The following is a 14,517-nucleotide window of genomic DNA, read 5'->3' on the forward strand; positions in this document are numbered from 1 at the left end:
CCACTAGTTATGAGAACATAGTTATACACGTTGGCTCCAATGACACTAGGATGAGACAATCAGAGATTACAAAGAGAAACATAGCCAGGACTTGTGATCTCACTAGAAAGATGTCTAGGCATCGAGTAATTGTCTCTGGCCCCCTGCCTGCGAGAGGCAATGATGAGAGGTATAGTAGATTATTCTCGCTTAATAAGTGGCTGGCTAGCTTCTGTAGACAACAGGGACTAATATATATTGATAATTGGCCCTCCTTCTGGGGCAAACCTGGCTTGCTGATGAGAGACGGCCTTCACCCTAACCGGGAAGGCGCTATCATCTTCTCTAGGAACATAGATTTCTCTTTAAGTCACACTTGACTAACTGCACTAGAGCAAGCCCGGTCACAGGCAATTACAGAGCCTGCTAGCCTGGGTGAGGAGTCAGTTAAATTAGAACTAGCCAGCGCCAGGCTGGATAATCCCTGCACACATAGCAATTCCCTTTGAATAATACACAACTCACACAATGTTTTTTCTGCAATGACTGTGTCAGAGTTGGACATGCGTTCTACTGAGGTGGCAAATTATGATGCGTTTAGTTTATCACAGCACCAAGCAAACAATCTGAAAATACCGTCATATCAATTCCTAGACATGGTAATAATTATTTTAAGTCCACTACGCATAATAAACGCAACATTATTAATATTGATATCATGGATCATTTGTTAAAAAAATCCTTAAAACAGCCCATTACCTATATTATGGGCTTTTTAAATATAAGATAATTGTCTCCCAAAACGTTATTAGTACACTCTGGACAAGTCACCACCTCTGTATATCTCATTTGTACGGTCAGTCGTGGAGCCTAAAAGGCAGAGAAAGCAATAAGGTCATTATTTTCCAGTATACCAAACCTTTTGAAAAGAACGCGTTATTTTCTGTCCTCGGACCACACACGATTGAAACTAATCTGGCAGCTCTGGTGTTAGTCTCCCAGTATTAACGACTTCTTGCTTTGATTGAAAATCCAGTCGTGAAAAATTCCTTATTTTAAGAAATCAAATCCTCCATTTTTAGAGCGAAAAAGCGTCACAGTTTGTGGGAAGTGGAGCAGTTTTTGATTATTGTTTTCTTCTTCTACTTCTTAAGAGTTAACCGCTGTTCGCAGTTTATGAACTTTTAATAGATCGCCCCTTACATTGAGGCGGAGGTACTTGCTGCCTCATGGCCAGCCTTTCCCCTGGTGGCAAAAAGCATACTCCACCTCACACGCACACGCTTAATAAACTTTGATTGATTGAAGCTTTCATTAGTAAATTGCAAAGTACGGTACATATTCCGTACAATTGACCACTAAACCATCCATTTTCTACCGCTTATTCCCTTTGGGGTCACGGGGGGCACTGGTGCCTATCACAGCTACAATCGGGCGGAAGGAGGGGTACACCCTGGACAAGTCGCCACCTCATTGCAGTGCCCCACTAAATGGTAACACCCAAATAAGTTTTTCAACTTGTTTAAGTCGGGGTCCACGTTAATCAATTTATGGTACAAATATATACTATAAGCATCCATCCATCCATTTTTCCACCGCTTGTCCCTTACTATCAGCATAATGTAGTCATCACAGAAGTAAATCATCAGAGTATATACATTGAATTATTTACATTATTTACAATCCAGGGGTTGGGATGTGGAGGAGGTAGGGGTGGGGGGTTAGGTCGGGTTGATATCAGCACTTCAGTCATCAACAATTATATCATCTTAGAAATGGATATTGAAACAGTGTAGGTCTGAATTGGTAGGATATGTACAGCAAGCAGTGAACATAGTGAGTTTAGAAAGCATAGGAACAAGTATATACATTAGAGTATTTAGGGACGGCGTGGCGCAGTGGCAGAGTGGCCGTGCGCAACCCGAGGGTCCCTGGTTCAATCCCCACCTAGTACCAACTTCGTCACGTCCGTTGTGTCCTGAGCAAGACACTTCACCCTTGCTCCTGATGGGTGCTGGTTGGCGCCTTGCATGGCAGCTCCCTCCATCAGTGTGTGAATGTGTGTGTGAATGGGTAAATGTGGAAGTAGTGTCAAAGCGCTTTGAGTACCTTGAAGGTAGAAAAGCGCTATACAAGTACAACCCATTTATTATTTACATTGTCAGTTAAGTGCACCCCCAGGAACTTGGTGTTGCTTACCATCTCCACCGCTGTGCCGTTGATGTGGAGTGGCGCGTAGCCGGACTGGTGCTTCCTGAAGTCAACGATGATCTCCTTGGTCTTGTTGACATTCAGGACCAGGTTGTTTGTTCTGCACCAGTCAACCAGATTTTTCACCTCCTCCCTGCAGTCCATGTCATTGTTGTCACGGATGAGGCCCACCCATGTCCTGTCGTCCGCATACTTCACAATGTGGTTAGTAGTGGACCTGGCGCAGCAGTCATGGGTCATCAATGTGAACAGCAGCGGAATCAGGACGCAGCCCTGGGGAGAGCCGGTGCTCAGGGAGATGGCACTGGAGGTGTTGTAGCCCACTCTCACAGACTGGGGTCTGTCTGTGAGGAAGTCAAGCACCCAGTTGCATAGAGGGGTACTGAATCCAAGGAGGGCCAGTTTGCTCACCAAGTGCTGCGGGATGATGGTGTTGAATGCTGAGCTGAAGTCCAGAAACAACATCCGCACGTGTGTGTCCTTTCCTTCCAGATGTTCTAAGCTCAGGTGGAAATTCAGAGGAGCTGGCGTCCTCTGTGGAGCGGTTTGGGCGATAAGCCAACTGGTATGAGTCGAATGTGGGGGGAAGTCTGGAGACAATGTATTCCTTTACCAGCTCTCGAAGCACTTCATTATGATGGGGGTGAGTGCCACAGGTCGGTAATCATTGAGGAAGGAGATTGTGTTTTTTTTAGGCACAGGAATGATTGTGGCCGTCTTAAAACATGATGGTACCACAGCCTGGGTCCGCGAGATATTGAAGATGTCTGTGAGAAACCCCGCCAGCTGGTCTGCACATCCCTTAAGCACCTTGCCCGGAATGTCATCAGGTCCCGGTGCTTTCCGAGGGTTCACTCTCCTCAGGGTTTTCCGGACATCCGCTATATCCAGGTTGAGCAGCTGCTCATTAGGGCGAGGGATGGATTTTCTCGCCGGATTGGTGTTAAGTGCCTCAAACCTTGCAAAGTAGTTGTTTAGGTCATCTAGGAAGCTGATACACTGTAAATCCAAACATTGTCCTTACTTAAGTCTAAATTGTGGATTTAACTTGATTCATACTAGTTTTCAAGTTTACTCTATTACACGAGTTGCCTGTACGTTTTACACGTTTACTTGTTCCATTCAGTAATATGTACTTGGTTTTTATGAGTGTGTAGTATGATTTGTGGTATCATACTCACGTCACAGGGCTGTCCGCCCTATTGCGCATGTGCATTCCCAACGAGCGCAAATGCAACCTGTACACACAGCCTCAGTTCAACGTGCGGTTGGAGGTGATTTCGGTAAGTGTAAAGCTTTTTTTGTTTGTGATATGATTCCATTTTCGAAGCGATGGTTGTTCGTGCTCTCGCTCGGTCTGTATGACCCGGGGGGAGTTTCGGTGTTGTGGTTACCCATTTTAAGTGACGTAGCCCCGCCGAACCGTGACTAACCGTGTTAGCCAACGGAAAGAGGCCGTTGGGCAGTTGCATGTTACCCCCGTGTGTGTCCACAGAGCACATGCTTTTAGGTTGGCAGCAGCTTAACATGAACGTTTAAAAGTGCCTTTACTTGGCCCTAACGGCCTGTCGGGGCCTCGTGAGCTGTTGCTAACTTTTTATATCTGCTCTAATGACACGGTTAGCCGTTGGCTAAAACTATTTTGCCGCCAATGGGGCTTTTTAACTTAATTTTGCAGCACAGAGCACATGCCAAATAGTTAGCAGCCGCTCAGTCTGATTGAATACGCACACGAATACGTTGGCTCGGTCGGAACGGCCCGGACGGAACCTCAGTGATCTACTGCTAACACGGCTAGCGGTTGGCGTGGCTATTTCACGTGACTGCCATGGACAGGTAATAGATGGGTAGGGCCCACCGTCGCCATTAACCGGTGCTAACGGTGGTAGCCGTCAGCAGAACCTTTACCAGCTGCTGGACGTTAGCGCGCACTGCTCGCTAGATTGGAGACAATCTGGTTAATAGAACGATATAATGCTAAAAAGCAATCCTGCATCACTGGCACTGTTGACTTTACTCAGTTTGTTTTATTTAATGCAGGTTGTGCAGACCCTTGTGTGCTCTTGAACACACGAAGAAGATAAGAGACAAGGTGGTGTTGTTTTTCAATTATAAATTCTAGAATGCTGGTCACATTGACTGATGATGCTCAACTAGTCTTGTATGTATATACTAATTTATTGCCCTCTTGTATTTTCTCAGGTATCTACTAGAAGTGGAATGTAGTGGACGTGTAAGTATTGCACTTTTGTCTCTCCAAGACGAGGCCAGCTATTAAAGCATTACAGATTAAAACATGGTACCTTCACAAGAACCTCCCTAATACCATGTCTTCATCAGCAATGTATTTGTACATTCAAATTGTTCAATGCCCTAAAGGTCCATTTATCTAGATTTCACTCACAGGTGTCCAGAAAAAATGATCCTGAAGGTGAAAATGAAGATAGTCTTGAGTCAGTTAGAAGACGGCTTGAAAGTAAAGCAAAAAAGAGGCTCCCAGACTCAGCTGATGTGAAGAAAATGATGGAACAGACCTTTTCTTTGCACCGCAAAGAAATTTTTCAAGAACAGCCTCCAGTCCAAAGAATGATGCAACCCTGGCCTGCGTTGTTCACAGAAAGTCAGGTATGGCCCACCTGTGCTGTACTAGAATGAAACACACTTCAAGTAATCATTAGTAGATCTAATACACCAATTTCTGCTTTCTGCTTTGTTTCTTAAGGTGTTTGCAGAGTTCTCCAGAGTTGCCAGTAAGAACCTCCAGAAAGATTGCGCCGCAAAGAAATTGTTGAAGAACAGCCTCCAGTCCAAAGGATGATGCAACGCTGGCCTGCGTTGTTCACAGAAAGTCAGGTATGGCCCACCCGTGCTGCACTATAATGAAACACCCGTGCTGCACTATAATGAAACACACCTCAAGTAATCATTAGTAGATCTAACACACCAATTTCTGCTTTCTGCTTTGTTTCTAACGGTGTTTGCAGAGTTCTCCAGAGTTGCCAGTAAGAACCTCCAGAAAGATTTCTACGAAGCTCTGGATCACCACACAAATACTCTCCTTGACCTCTTCAAATCCAGGAAAGGAGTTGTCGGCCAGTCACTTGATCTCTTCCTCCAGCCAATATATTCACAAGTAAGTGTTTCAGATACTTCGTCATTACCACCTTTGGTAGTGTGCTTGTTGCTTCCTTCAACACATCCTGTAGCTCCTTCTACTACTTTGCAGTGACTACGACAGTACCAGTAATTTTTTAATAATACCACAATTCCTAATATCCTTGTTTTTTTGTCATCTTCCAATCAGACAAATGACATCACCACAACACGCACTGCTGTGCTGCAATGTCTGCCCCTGTATCTTGGGGATGATTCCAGTGAATTCTTCCTCAGATGCTCTGTAAGTACATTCATAATGATGAACATGTGGTTGTACAGTGTACATCTTAGGACATCAGAAATTGAATTTTGTTCTCAGATTTCAGAAACAGGCATTATTGTTTAGGTCTGATGTCAAACAAAAAATACTAAATCTGACTGCGAAAAAAATAACAATGCATGAAAATCAATGTTAGTAATCTTTGACCCATCTCAGGGCCTAACAATAATAAGAATCAAATTCTACTTGAATTTTTTTTTTTTTTTTTAATAATCGTATTTTTTCCCCGTGGCCTCCTACCGGTTGGACGTAACCTAAACACCTTCCTAGGGAGGCGTTCGGATGGCATCCTGACCAGATGCCCGAACCACCTCATCTGGCTCCTCTCGATGTGGAGGAGCAGCGGCTTTACTTTGAGTTCCTCCCGGATGGCAGAGCTTCTCACCCTATCTCTAAGGGAGAGCCCCGCCACACGGCGGAGGAAACTCATTTCGGCCGCTTGTACCCGTGATCTTATCCTTTCGGTCATGACCCAAAGCTCATGACCATAGGTGAGGATGGGAACGTAGATCGACCGGTAAATTGAGAGCTTTGCCTTCCGGCTCAGCTCCTTCTTCACCACAACGGATCCGTACAACGTCCGCATTACTGAAGACGCCGCACCGATCCGCCTGTCGATCTCACGATCCACTCTTCCCTCACTCGTGAACAAGACTCCTAGGTACTTGAACTCCTCCACTTGGGGCAGGGTCTCCTCCCCAACCCGGAGATGGCACTCCACCCTTTTCCGGGCGAGAACCATGGACTCGGACTTGGAGGTGCTGATTCTCATTCCGGTCGCTTCACACTCGGCTGCGAACCGATCCAGCGAGAGCTGAAGATCCCGGTCAGATGAAGCCATCAGGACCACATCATCTGCAAAAAGCAGAGACCTAATCCTGCGGTTACCAAACCGGAACCCCTCAACGCCTTGACTGCGCCTAGAAATTCTGTCCATAAAAGTTATGAACAGAATCGGTGACAAAGGACAGCCTTGGCGGAGTCCAACCCTCACTGGAAATGTGTTCGACTTACTGCCGGCAATGCGAACCAAGCTCTGGCACTGATCGTACAGGGAGCGGACCGCCACAATAAGATAGTCCGATACCCCATACTCTCTGAGCACTCCCCACAGGACTTCCCGAGGGACACGGTCGAATGCCTTCTCCAAGTCCACAAAGCACATGTAGACTGGTTCGGCAAACTCCCATGCACCCTCAAGAACCCTGCCGAGAGTATAGAGCTGGTCCACAGTTCCACGACCAGGACGAAAACCACACTGTTCCTCCTGAATCCGAGGTTCGACTATCCGACGTAGCCTCCTCTCCAGTACACCTGAATAAACCTTACCGGGAAGGCTGAGGAGTGTGATCCCACGATAGTTGGAACACACCCTCCGGTTCCCCTTCTTAAAGAGAGGAACCACCACCCCGGTCTGCCAATCCAGAGGTACCGCCCCCGATGTCCACGCGATGCTGCAAAGTCTTGTCAACCAAGACAGCCCCACAGCATCCAGAGCCTTAAGGAACTCCGGGCGGATCTCGTCCACCCCTGGGGCCTTGCCACCGAGGAGCTTTTTAACTACCTCAGCGACCTCAGCCCCAGAAATAGGAGAGTCCACCACGGATTCCCCAGGCACTGCTTCCTCATAGGAAGACGTTTTGGTGGGATTGAGGAGGTCTTCGAAGTATTCCTTCCACCTATCCACAACATCCGCAGTCGAGGTCAGCAGAACACCATCCGCACCATACACGGTGTTGATAGTGCACTGCTTCCCCTTCCTGAGGCGGCGGACAGTGGTCCAGAATCGCTTCGAAGCCGTCCGGAAGTCGTTTTCCATGGCTTCCCCGAACTCTTCCCATGTCCGAGTTTTTGCCTCCGCGACCGCTGAAGCTGCACACCGCTTGGCCCGTCGGTACCTGTCCACTGCCTCCGGAGTCCTATGAGCCAAAAGGACCCGATAGGACTCCTTCTTCAGCTTGACGGCATCCCTCACCGCTGGTGTCCACCAAGGGGTTTTAGGATTGCCGCCCCGACAGGCACCAACTACCTTGCGGCCACAGCTCCGATCTGCCACCTCGACAATAGAGGTGCGGAACATGGTCCACTCGGACTCAATGTCCAGCACCTCCCTCGTGACATGTTCAAAGTTCTTCCGGAGGTGGGAATTGAAACTTTCTCTGACAGGAGACTCTGCCAGACGTTTCCAGCAGACCCTCACAATGCGTTTGGGCCTCCCAGGTCTGTCCGGGAGATTAACAGCATTGCAATTATCCTTGAAGGAAACATTGTCATGGATGACCTTCCCTCAACCTCTCAAACACTTTGTGTTTTGTTCGGCCTAATATATGCACTTCATCTGGATTACCCCAAAGGTATGAAGAACAAGTTTGAGTTCATCCAGAAAATCTTGTTAAACCTCGGACAAAAAGAGCTCAGCCCAAAATTTCAAACATTAAAAAATGCTCTTTTGAGGTAGGTGAAGTGGCTAGGGATAGCTACTGTATACTGGCTGGCTACATGTGTGAGCATGATGGGGCTCAACAATCAAACTCTTGAATATTATATACTTTTGAAAATGCCATGCACTTTTTTTCCATGCACTTTTATTTACCGTTTTGAATATTGAATATTATTTTTTTAACTAATGTTAAACTAATGTTTATGTTTTGATTACGAAACTGTGAAATACTTTTGTTGAGCTGCAGAGGTCTACTCTTGTATTTTCAAAGAAAGAAAACTTTTGGTTCAAATACTGATCCCTCTCAGTATGTACTGTTGGTTTTGTTTGGGGTAAAGCTCTTGAAAATGAGCATACATAGCGTACAGTGCAATATGTGATGTTTAGTGCTAAACATGTGGTTTTGTGACACAGGGTCTCAAAATTGTCATATTGCTGTTCCATATTGCCGTTTTCAGCGTGTGATGTTATTTACAAAGATAAATAAATTATGGTTTCCATAATGACATTTTTGTGACTTCTTAGGTATGGTAAACTAAGGTATATCAAGTATTGCTCACTTATTTTGGCACATTACGTGTAGTACTTATAACTTATCTTTATTGAGTTCATCAAGTTGATTACACTTGGATATCCATAGTATAGTGTATTTATAATGTTAAGTAAGCCCTACTTAGTTGGTAAAATATATTAAGTTCATGTGACTCAAAATAGTTAAGTTTTATCAACTTGTTTGAAGTAATCTATACTTAGATGTAATAAGTGCTCACAACTTTGCTACAATAATTTCACACCACTTGATGCAATTAAGTTCTTTTACTTGTGTTTCTTGATTGTTTTAAGTAAAGTTTACTAGTTGTTTTAAGTAAAGTTTACTAGTTAGAATTTACAGTGTACTGTTGTCACAGGGACAGGAGGCAGCTTTATAGTCCGTGCTGACCTGTATGCCCTGCCACATTCGTCTAGTGTTTGTAGGTTTCTCGAAGAAGTCCTGCACTTTCTGACTATGAGCACGCTTTGCAACCTTAATGGCACGGTTCAGGTTAGCTCTGGCTGATTTTAATGCTACCATGTCGCCAGACTTGAAAGCCTTGTTCTGAGCCTTCAGCATTGCCTCAGTACCTCACTGTTCATCCAGGGTTTCTCGTTGGCCTGTGTGGGAATGTTCTTGATATATATATATATATATATATATATATATATATATATATATATATATATATATATATATATATATATATATATATAATTTAATTATATTTGTATAGCGTTTTTGTCTAATGACTCAAACCACTTTACATTGTGAAACCCAATATCTAAGTTACATTTTAAACCAGTGTGGGTGGCACTGGGAGCAAGTGGGTAAAGTGTCTTGCCCAAAGACACAACAGCAGTGATTAGGTTGGCAGAAGCAGGGATCGAACCTGGAACCTTCAAGTTGCTGGCACGGCCACTCTACCAACCGAGCTATACCGATATATATATTTTGTATTCTAGTTTAGTTACTTTCCCATCCGGGAGGAGCTCAAAGTAAAGCCGCTGCTCCTCCACATGGAGAGTAGCCAGATGAGGTGGTTCTGGCATCTGGTCAGGATGCCACCCAAACGCCTCCCTAAGGAGGTGTTTCGGGCACGTTCAACCGGTAGGAGGCCACGGGGAAGACCCAGGACACGTTGGGAAGACTATGTCTCCTAGCTGGCCTGGGAACGTCACAGGATCCCCCCGGGAAGAGCTGGACGGAGTGGCTGGAGAGAGTAAAGTCTGGGCTTCCCTGTGTTGAAATCCCTAAATTTCTTGCAATTGCGCTTAGAGAAACGTTCTTAAACTGTTTGACTATTTGCTCACGCAGTTGTGGACAAAGGGGTGTACCTCGCCCCATCCTTTCTTGTGAAAGACTGAGCATTTTTTGAGAAGCTGTTTTTATACCCAATCATGGCACCCACCTTTTCACAATTAGCCTGCACACCTGTGGGATGTTCCAAATAAGTGTTTTATGAGCATTCCTCAACTTTATCAGTATTTATTGCCACCTTTCCCATCTTGTTTGTCATATGCTGCTGGCATCAAATTCTAAAGTTAATGATTATTTGCAAAAAATATATTATATATATATATATTATATATATATATTTACCTCTAACACAATTTTCCAAGGGCTTCACGGTGGCAGAGGTGTTAGTGCGTCTGCCTCACAATACGAAGGTTCTGCAGTCCTGGATTCTATCCAAGGCTCGGGATGTTTCCGTGTGGAGTTTGCATTTTCTCCCCTCGAATGCGTGGGTTCCCTCTCACCTCCAAAGACATGCACCTTGGCCCCCCAGAATGCTGAAATTATTATTATTATTAATAATAATAATAATTATTATTATTATTACTATCATTATTATTCTTATTATTGTTATTATTATCATTATTATTATTATTATTTTGTTAACCCACACAGTAATAGCAAAGTCACAATAAACTTTATATCTAAACCTCTACTGTGAGAGAAATGTGATCCGCCATGAAGACAGTGCATTTTATTTTGAAAATTAACCCGATGTTTTATTTTGTATTTTGTACACTACTTCCTGTCCTGCATGATCTGCTCTGTGCGGAATTGATGTGCTGTGCTCCGACGTCCGGCAAAATCAGAACCTGACACATTGAATAATAGAATAATACAGCGTTTTTCTAAAATATTATCCATATTAGATGCTGAATAAGTGGACGGCGACTAGACCATAACTCACAGGTTCAAGTTGCTCCACTGTCACATATCATAAGGGGCGCAGTTGGCTCTCTTTTCTCTCACTTACTCACTCACTCGCCCTCTCTCTCTCTCTCTCTGGCGGAAGCGGCAGGCTCAAACAAGAAAACGTGGAGTTTTTGTACCGCTGTTTTTTTTGTTGTTGTTTTTTTTTTTACATCCCTGACAGGAATTTATTAATGTTGTTTAAAGAAAAAGAAAAAAACACACACACACACACACAGGCAGAGGGCACTTTTTAAGACAAGGCAAAAAAGGGCAGGGGCTCAAGCACCCATAGGGCCCTATGTGTGCACGTGCCTGCCTGGGTATAGGTTGATTGGCAACACTAAATCAGTGGTCCCCAACCTTTTTGTATCCGCGGACCGGTCAACGCTTAATAATTTGTCCCGCGGCCTGGGGGGGGGGTTCTTTTTTTTTCTTTTTTGTCATGAAAAAAGGATGTTTTTGTCATGAAAAGGGGAGTTTTTTTGTGGTTGGTGCACTATTTGTAAGTGTATATTGTGTTTTTTTTATGTTGATTTAATAAAAAAAAATTATGTATATTTTTTTTTATAAAAAATTATTCTGCGGCCCGGTGGTTGGGGACCACTGCACTAAATGGTCCCTAGTGTGTGAATGTGAGTGTGAATGTTGTCTGTCTATCTGTGTTGCCCCTGCGATGAGGTGGCGACTTGTCCAGGGTGTACGCTGCCTTCCGCCTGATTGTAGCTGAGATAGGCGCCAGCGCCCCCCGCGATTTCAAAAAGGGAATACGCGGTAGAAAATGGATGGATGGATGGACATTTTTCCAACTCCTATGGAAACGGGGTTTGTAAAATAAATAAAATAAAACTTGTTTGAATGAGAAATATCAGGCAAACATTGATGTTTATAGCAAATCCAAAATTTAATTAGTAGAGAAGTATGAATGCATCTTTACATGTAATCCATATACACCAGAGGTCACCAACCTTTTTGAAACCAAGAGCTACTTCTTGGGTACTGATTAATGCGAAGGGCTACCAGTTTGCTCAATTTACTTTTAATAAATAAATCTATATATATATTTAAAAAAAAGGGTATTTCTGTCTGTCATTCTGTTGTACATTTTTTTGCTTTTACGGAAGGTTTTTTGTAGAGAATAAATGATGAAAAAACACTTAATTTAATGGTTTAAAAGAGGAGAAAACACGAAAAAAATGAAAATTTAATTTTGAAACATAGTTTATCTTCAATTTCGACTCTTTAAAATTCAAAATTCAACCGAAAAAAAGAAGAGAAAAACTGTAGCTAATTTGTATCTTTTTGAAAAAAAAAAAAAAAAAAAAAAAGAATTTATGGAACATCATTGGTCATTTTTCCAAATTAAGATTAATTTTAGAATTTTGATGACATGTTTTAAATAGGATAAAATCCAATCTGCACTTTGTTAGAATATATAAAAAATTGGACCAAGCTATATTTCTAACAAAGACAAATCATTATTTCTCCTAGATTTTCCAGAGCAAAACATTTTAAAGTAATTCAAAAGACTTTAAAATAAGATTTAAATTTGATTCTACAGATTTTCTAGATTTTGCCAGAATATTTTTTTGGGAATTTTAATCATAAGTTTGAAGAAATATTTCACAAATATTCTTCGTCGAAAAAACAGAAGCTAAAATGAAGAATTAAATAAATATATATTTATTATTCTTTACAATAAAAAAAAAAATTAACATTGATTTAAATTGTCAGGAAAGAAGAGGAAGGAATTTAAAAGGTAAAAAGGTATGTGTTTAAAAAATCCTATAATAATTTTTAAGGTTGTATTTTTTTCTCTAAAATTGTGTTTCTGAAAGTTATAAAAAGCAAAGTAAAAAAAATAATTAATTTATTCAAACAAGTGAAGACTAAGTCTTTAGAATATTTTCTTGGATTTTCAAATTCTATTTGAGTTTCGTCTCTCTTAGAATTAAAAATGTCGAGCAAAGCGAGACCAGCTTGCTAGTAAAAAAATACAATTAAAAAAATAGAGGCAGCTCACTGGTAAGTGCTGCTATTTGAGCTATTTTTAGAACAGGCCAGCGGGCGACTCATCTGGTCCTTACGGGCTACCGCGTTGGTGACCCCTGATATACAGTATTTCCAAACTGCATGTTAAAGGATTAAAACAAAATAAAATGTCATTTATAAAGGTGAAGATAAAACGTAAAGCTGCGTGTCAAATTGTGAGTGGATCTCACGCACGACGTTAGGAGTTCCCCTTCTCCTCCCCCGCCCCCATCCTCCTCCTCCTCCTCCTCCTCCTCCTCCTCCTCCTCCATCTCTTCTCCGCGCTGGCCGGCTCGTGGCAGCTCGCTATCCCCGCCTGCAGGGCTTCATCTCCCGGGGCAGAGGAAGGCGCCTGCCGGTACCTGGGCGGCGCTCTGAATGTTCGCCGCATCTGCGCCTCCCTCGATCCAGATCCGGAACTGAGATCGGTGGCATCAGGTAACGGCTTGCGTGCTGAGTGCATGTGTGCGTGTTATCTGAACAGGTGCAACACTGCGTTTGGCCGGGCTGCGTGGGGATGGGGATGACGCGCAGGAGGGCGAGCAGCAATCCTCTGCAAGGCGTCGCTTTGTCCTCCCTTTGCAAGGGGACAGAGGGCGTCGACACGTTCCACGCCGCTGTGCATCATCACACAGCAACCGCAGTGGACGCGACCACAGCCTCCTTTCTCTCATGCGTGTTAGGCCCTGCGCAGGTGCACCTTGCATCATCACTATCATCATCATCATCATATTTGTCTCTCAATAGTGCAGCGTTGACCTGGAATATGTCAACGCAACATGGTGGTGATGAGTGGCACGGGTGTGGCAGGCGTGGTCGCCTCTGTTGTGTATGTGCAAGCTGGTCAAAGAGTGTTTGGGCAACACAGTTTTTGCAACGGCCATGGAGGCTAAAATGCCGGTGAACAAGGAGGGGGACTTTTGTTAGAACAGGCCTGGGAAATTATTTTGACTCGGGGGCCACATTAACCAGCACCCATCAGGAGCAAGGGTGAAGTGTCTTGCTCAGTACACAACGGACGTGACGAGGTTGGTACTAGGTGGGGATTGAACCAGGGACCCTTGGGTTGCGCACGGCCACTCTTCCACTGCGCCACGCCGCCCCTATATTTGATACCATAACGCCTCTGAAAAGTACCAGTCCGCCACACCCTAAGATTTTATGTTAAAATAAAGCCAATAATGCAGTTTTTTCTGGTCTCCTTTATTTGGAAAAGTATCAAAGTACCGAAAAGTATTAAAATAATATTGGTATCAGGACAACACTAGTCACTAAAATATCATGCAAAAGCGCATATTCCAACCATTGAAATATGTTGTATAGTTCAAGACTTATGGTAGTTTGAAAACATCACTGCACATCATAATGGCAACTACCAGTACACTTTCCATCTTAAAGATGTAAAAAAAAATGATTTGGGAATGTCCGGCGGGCCAGATTGAAAAGCTTAACGGGCCGCATGTGGACCCCGGGCCTTAATTTGCTCAGGTCTGTGTTAGAATCTGTGCATTCATGTTTAGACATGAGCAATATTTGAGAAAATAGTTGGTAAAAAAAAATAAAATCAATTGGCTGCATGTGTGCATTAGTGTTTCTCAACCTTTTCTGAGCCAAGACCCATTTTTTTTTTCATTGAAAAAATCCTGAGGCACACAACCAACAGACAATAATATCAGTAGCAGA

At 43.5% G+C, this 14,517-nt stretch overlaps 1 protein-coding gene across 1 annotated transcript in view; it reads left to right on the forward strand.

Annotated features, from left to right (window-relative positions):
• Positions 1–13,112: 13,112 nt before the first annotated feature.
• si:dkey-178k16.1 (band 4.1-like protein 1) overlaps positions 13,113–14,517 on the forward strand; it is a 130,047-nt gene continuing 128,642 nt past the window's right edge. The window contains exon 1 of the mRNA XM_061903852.1: positions 13,113–13,272. The gene's annotated coding sequence lies outside the window, so the exon portion shown is untranslated. The remainder of the gene's footprint in view (positions 13,273–14,517) is intronic.

Source organism: Nerophis ophidion, linkage group LG06 (assembly GCF_033978795.1).
Source record: "Nerophis ophidion isolate RoL-2023_Sa linkage group LG06, RoL_Noph_v1.0, whole genome shotgun sequence".
Taxonomy (NCBI): Eukaryota; Metazoa; Chordata; class Actinopteri; order Syngnathiformes; family Syngnathidae; genus Nerophis; species Nerophis ophidion.